We start from the raw sequence: 6638 nt of genomic DNA on the forward strand, positions 1-6638 counted from the left end.
AGTCCTGTGGCTCCCACTGAACAGACCCACAGAGACGTGGGGTGTCTGCGGCCCCCGCTGGTAACAGAGGGAATGCCACCCTCGCAGAGGCCTGGTGATCACCAGCCCCGAGCCGCAGCTCCAGATCACGGCCAGAGTCAACAGCTGTCACCAATGAGGATACAAAGTCACCTCCTACGCTGGTTGGTGGAAAACTACAGAATACATTGCTGTCTACTGCTCATCTGGGATCCAGTCAACTATTCTACAACATTCTGTCATCCGAGTTGACTATCTCGGATAACGTAACCACTGGTTCACTGGCCGTGTCTTATAAAGCATAAATCAATGAGACATGGACGGAAATAAATAGAGTTTCAGACCCTGTCCCACCTCACAGTTAACAATTCCCTGTCACCAGCTTACATACGAGGCAGCAGCTCCGGGTTACCCTGCTTCCGCTCTGCCCCACAACCCATCACAGGCTCCCTGTGCACCTGAAACCTAGGGACACGGCCACCAACAGAGCCAAGAGCAAGGGCCTGACCGCCTGGCACCAGGCTGGTCAGATGGACTTGGAACCCAGGCCTGTGGCCACCAGGCTGGCTGTGTGGACTTGGCCTGGACAGGCCTCATGGGGAAGTAGCAGTTAGGGCAGGACTCTGTGGGCAGGGACCAGCAGAGACGGGAAGGGGGCGGAAGGTGGGGAGCTGATGCTCTTGAGGGCAGTCATGGCTCGGTGGCCATTGAACTGATCATGGAGCAGGGTCATCCTGACGCTCACATGACCCTGGGGCACTTCTGGTGGTTGCTAAACAAAGAAGCGAGGCAAGGAGGGTTGGCATTCAGGAGACGCATGGTCATCTGGCAGCAGCGTGTGAGGATGAGAGTCGAGAGTGGCCAGGAGGGAGAGACGGGCTGATCCCAAGTCCAAACCAGGACCTGGCCCAGACAGCCTAGACGGCAGCCCTGTGAGCACGACAGTCCATGCCCCGCTCCCCGTGAAGACCTTTCTGCTCCAGCCCACTTCTCACTGCTGCACAACCGCTGTCCTAGCTTACGGGCTTCCAGGCGTGAAGCTTAAGTGAATGCTAAGCCTCCCTGTCTCTGCCCTCACGGCCAGCCCTTTATTTCTTCGTGGGGACTTTCAGATTTGCCCCCAGACGCCAACCAGTGGAGGGCCATGACAATCCTAAAATGTAATCTGCCGTGGGTGGACACCTGGTGGATTGTCAGCCAAAGCTGCAAGGGTTCTCTGAGGGACAGAATCCCATGAGAACGCAGGTGCTGCATCCGAGTACGGATGCCCTGTGTAGGAGGAGCGGGCCGGGTCTGGGCCGCGGGGCCCCAGCATCGGGGTCTGCTCCTTCTGGCTTGGACCTGGTGAGGTTTCCCTCTGTCTCAGCAGCCGTAATGGACTGAGACATGCAGTGTGCACGGTCCCACACCAAGGCCTGCAGGTCCACCTGCAGCTCAGGAGGCAGGTGAGGGCGGAGTGGGACAGGGGATGAAGGCGCCTGGGAGCCAGGCTCCAGGGCGAGGACCACGACAGCCCAGCTGCACACCCTCCCCACCAGCATTTCAGACTGCTGGGGACTGCTCTGCCCAGTCACAGCAAGATGGCAGCTCTTCTCATCTGACTTTCAGAGGGGCGGAGTCTGAGCTCCAGAGAAACTTTCTCTGACCCTGGGTGACATCAGGACTGCACACACCAGAGCAGGAGTGAGCACCTTGCTCCCCTGGAGGCATATTCATTTCCTCTAGGATGAGGAACCAGCATGTGGCTGTGCCTACATGTCAGACATTGTGCCTGGAAGAACCCCGCCCACACTGGATCAAGACAGAACAGTTCTTATGTGAACCTGTAAGGTAAACACAATTAAAATGGAATAAAATGTTTAGGTGAAAACTATCCTCATTTGACTTTTCCGTTAGCAAATTAAAACAATCAAAAGTCTCCTAGAAAATGGATTTTCCTCAACCATCTCTAGAACAATCCGGCTGGCAGGAATATCTTTATTTTCCACAGGCTGTTATCAACCAAAGAACACATGAGAGAAAACCACACACACACATACGCAGAGCTGGTGTAGGCTGCACAGCTACACATCCCAGGAGAGGCCTGTCCTCAGGATGGGCCCAGGGCGGCTCCTGGGAGACGCCTGCCACAGGAGTGAGTCTGGAGTCTGAGGCCCGTGTGACTGAAGCCGCTCCTCCAGGGCGGCCTCAGCAGCTGAGGTGGTCAGGGGAGTGGTGTGTGCCTGCACGGCTGACCGCAGTCACCCTGGACTCCAGGCCCAGCAGGCGCCCCTGCTCTCACAGTTGCCGGGAGAACGAGCCCGCCGCCTTGGGTGTGGGGGAGAGGATGCTCAGAGCCCGCGCTCTGGACCCGCCCACTCACCTCTGCCCAGCCCCCTTTCCCGGGGAGAAACCCCAGCACAGCGCGTCCTCTGAGCCGAGGACCCTGGCACCTGCCTCAGAGCGCTTACTTAACACTGGACGCACTCCGCACGCCTGTTAGAACATCTGCCTTCCTGTTTCCGAGGCGCGGCACCTCCTGCTAGGTTTTCACCAAGCCCTTCCCACTTTCTCCCCAGAGCCACAGGAATGCCGCCAAACCACACTCCCCAGCTGCAGGGAGAAGCCACAGCCTGAGATACAGGAGGTGCCGCAAGGCTGGGAAGCCCCAGAGGGAGGGCGCCCGCTGGAGGCGCGCCTGAGCTGCTGCTCCGTAGGGTCACGTGACCAGCAGCACCGGGTGGCCTGCTGTACGACCCGAGGTCCATTTGGACCTCTACTGTGTGAAGCGCTGAAATGTGGGATTACTCGTGACAGCTCCCCTGACGCCTGCAGAAGCCAGTGCCCGAGGGGGGACGGCAGTGACCCTTCAGGGCGGTGCTTAGTGACAGTGGCAGGCAGGCCACGGGGACAGAGCGAAGGCTCATGGTCAATAGTGACCAAGCCTGTGGCCCTGGAGGAAATGATGGGAAAGAACCCGTGTTTGCAGCCCAAGCATGAAGTTGGCTTAAGCAAATAGACACGAGTGGAACAGAAAGTAACCAAAGGCCTGCAGACCCTGGGAGACAAACTGCAGCCCTCCATCCACCCCCAAAAGCAAGGCCATCCAGACTCTACTTCCAGCGAAGTTCAGGTCAGGCACGGCCACCTTCCCTCCCAAGCCTTTAGCTCCACAAACCCCAGGTCTAAGTCCCTCAGGTTCAAGACGGAGGAGCGAGCAAGTGCGTGCAAAGGAAAAGCAAAGCCGGGCCTGGAGGAACCGGCGGCTGGCACGCGGAGGGCACACAGACAGGAGCCCAGGCACTCCTGGGAGAGCCAAGAGGCCACACACATGGCACAGCGGGCACGACGACCTACTGCTTGGGACCGAGTGTCTCTGGGCGCCCCCTCCTCAGCTGCAGGAGGGGGACCGCGGCACCCCCTCCTCACAGACCACAAGAGACCACGGAGGGGAAGGTCTGAGGGGCGGACCCAGGGCGTCACGCCTCCGGGAAACAGTCAGGGTCCGCCAGGAAGCTCGTCCCACACCCCCGCCCAATTCCAGCTCTGCTCCGGAGCCGTCTCTCTTAGGGTGGGGACCGGCTCTGGTGGGGGGCGGTTCATGGTCGCAGGACCACGGGCACCACGCCTGGGCCCCACGGGAGAGCGGGGCATGCTGGCAGTGCCCTGTGTGCGGCTGTGCGCGGGGTGTGAGGGGCTCGCCCGTGCTTCCAGGACCTCAGCGGAAGTCCGGCCACCAGAACGGAAGCAACAGCCGGGGCTGTCCGTTCCCCACCTCACTCCCTTCCCTTCTGGAAACTTCCCTAGCAGCCAGGTGCCACCACGTGGCTGAATTCTGGTGTGGAAGGAACAGGGAGTCTAGGGCACAATGAACCTAGGCCACTCAGGAGCCCAGAAAACCCTCCGCCCGACTCTCTTCTCCCCGCACCCCTGGCTGGCTGGAGGGGCTTTGAGGGGCCTAGCGAGAAGCAGACTGCGAGATGGAGAGGACCCTGTAGGCAGGAAACAGGCTGTCACCCATCAGGACCCTTTGCTCCTGCACGAGCCTATCACCTCTGACAGAAGTCCTTTAACTGTTTTCATTTACAAGAGCAATACAATGCAAAATATTTAAACAGCACAGAAATAATACAGTTGGCCTTTCCCTCCGTAGGCCACCTCCTTGCTGTGTCTTCCCAGAGAAAGTCAGTTTGAGAGTCCCATATGTACATCACAGGAAAAGTCTGAGAAGACACACTGCAGTCAGCTTCTGATGTGGTTCCTGTGTATCTGAGGCTGCATAAGCACTTTAAGAAAATGTGACAAATGACCACTAAAGAGGCCATTGTTCCAAAGTCACGTCAGTAAACACGGAGCAGAAAGCAGTCTCAGATGGGGGTAGGCTGTACGTTCAAGCCCCTTTAGTTACACAAAAGAACACGTAAACTGCACAAAATTAGAAAATCCATACAAGAGGAAAAAACGTAATTATTCTCTACTTTTCAAGGGGCACCACTGTTAAAACTTTCTGCATCTCCTGTTTTTTTCTTCTTTGTATAAATGTGTATATTTTTAGAGAGAGAAAACTACTCCCTTTAGATTATAAAAAGATTATGATCTTTCTCTTTCAGTGACTAACCCAGCCAGAAATGTGCCAATTTATTCTTGAGTTTGGAAAACACAGTGTGGTAATCAGATAGTAGGTTGAGTGCCCACAGTAAAATGATATATGGCACCATGATTAACGTGCCCTTGACGGCTTGCTTAGTAGCTAAAGAAAATACGAAGTTCTCTGTGTTTGCCAGATAGGAGACAGGTTCTCATTCTAGGTCCATGGAGAGCAGACCTAGTGTAACACAAAGCAGTGGTCATCATAAAGGTGCAAAAGCACCAAGTGACACTCTGGCCTCCCTGTGTCTTTAAGGCCTTTCCTAAGTTAATAAATACTTTAAAGGGTTATATTTAGCTGCTTTAATTAAAAAAAAAAAAGGTATCTTCTATTGTCCCAGCTGAGAGAAGCCTGATTTTACAAACCATTGGTTCTTAAAACACGTTTGTACTTTCATGCCACAAAGTGAAATGAAAGAGAATGAAAAATGTTGCTGCCATATCAGTAAACTGAGGACTCTATCACCATCAAGCCATCACATCACAACCTCCCAACGGGGCACCCTGAGGAGACTCGGGAGGAGAAAGCACAGGATACCAGTCTGAGACAAATGAGGTGCATATTAAAGGAATGATTTCAATGAGCCCAGATTCTCTCATCTTCTCATACATAGAAAAGTGCTAGATTCCTTAAATGGAGATATCTGGTTTTCTTTGTTGTTGTTAATCAGTCGCCCAGTTGTGTCCAACTCTTCAAAACCCCTGGTTTTAACTAACAGTAATCTTTTGATTTCTGACTATCTGGTTTTTGTTACAAAATCTCCTATATATATCCTGGCTCCCCCATTGCCTCTTCAAAGCAGTCTCTCGGAGCCATCTGAGGTGCTGTGTTCCAGGCTTGAAGTCCTTAGAATAAAACATAATCTCAGCTTTTAGGCTGTGTACTTTTGTCAGTCCATGACTTGTTAGGCAAGCACAAATCACTGACTACCAATAACAGTAATGATGCTGACGTTTTAAAGTCATTTCTTGATGCATCTCTATGTCTCCATACACTCCCTTGTCTCCCAGTCTGATATGCTTTCTTGACAGGAAAATGTTAAACCTGGAAATGGCCCAGGTTCAGCAGGCTGTCACAGGTACCAGACACTCCTGCAGGAGGAGGTGTGCAGGTCCCCTAGTGCTGCCTCTGTCATCACTCCAAACCAGCGACTCCCCACGCGGATGCAGCTTGCCCCAGCTTCACGCAAATCAACGCCACTCCCCTCAGATAATCAGTCCTAAGTCTCTCAAGCCTCTTTTACACGCCTATAGGTGACACAGATGTAACACTTCAAAGCGGCAACAGACACATTTTTTAACCCAACACATGACAGTCTACTCAGCAACATGACCAACCCACACCGTGTGGCTACTTGACAGAGTTCAGGTTCTACAAAAAGGGGCACAAGAGTCATTGCCTGTTTTTAATATTTACACTGCACCAGTTTCCACAAAAGTGATTCAGCACGTTCTAAAATGAAACACGGGGGCTCGGATCAACACAAAAGTATGATGCTAAAATGAACATAATCTTTCTTGGTAAAGTATGTTTCAGTGGCCAATAGGCAGCCATTAACACCATATCCCAAGTTAACAAAATAAATCCTGAATATAAACACAACTGCATTTTAAAGCCTCTCATAGTAGTTCACGAAGTAACACGCTTTTAAGAGAGAACAGGTAACGGGCGCACCTGCGTCTCACCTGGGGCCCCTCAGACCTATCCCTGAGTCAGCCCGGTGGCCAGGTGTAGGCGCAATCCAGCTGAGCACGTCCGTTTAGGGCCGGCGCCCCGCCCCCGTCGTCATGGTTACGAGCCCTAGGCCGTGTCCGCACCCCTTCGCTATTCTCGCGATTACCCGGAGTCAACGCACTGCCCCAGTCCGGGCTCTGCCTCATTTCCGGGCGCCGGTCAAGTTCTAGCCGTCCTCACTTCCGAGCGCCGGTCAACTTCCGGGCACCGCTCTCTTCTGAACGCCTCACTTCCGGGCGCGCCTGCCTTCCGGCTCGTC

At 53.9% G+C, this 6638-nt stretch overlaps 1 protein-coding gene across 18 annotated transcripts in view; it reads right to left on the bottom strand.

Moving 5' to 3' along the window:
- Positions 1-6621, bottom strand: part of WDR27 (WD repeat domain 27) — a 178087-nt gene extending 171466 nt beyond the window's left edge. For 15 of the 18 annotated variants that reach the window (XR_011568601.1, XR_011568602.1, XM_070796565.1 and 12 more), the window contains exon 1: positions 6486-6621. The gene's annotated coding sequence lies outside the window, so the exon portion shown is untranslated. The other 3 variants (XM_070796556.1, XM_070796554.1, XM_070796555.1) reach the window with 3 other exon arrangements.
- Between the last annotated feature and the right edge of the window lie 17 nt (positions 6622-6638).

The sequence above is a fragment of the Bos indicus genome, chromosome 9 (genome assembly GCF_029378745.1).
Source record: "Bos indicus isolate NIAB-ARS_2022 breed Sahiwal x Tharparkar chromosome 9, NIAB-ARS_B.indTharparkar_mat_pri_1.0, whole genome shotgun sequence".
NCBI lineage: Eukaryota > Metazoa > Chordata > Mammalia > Artiodactyla > Bovidae > Bos > Bos indicus.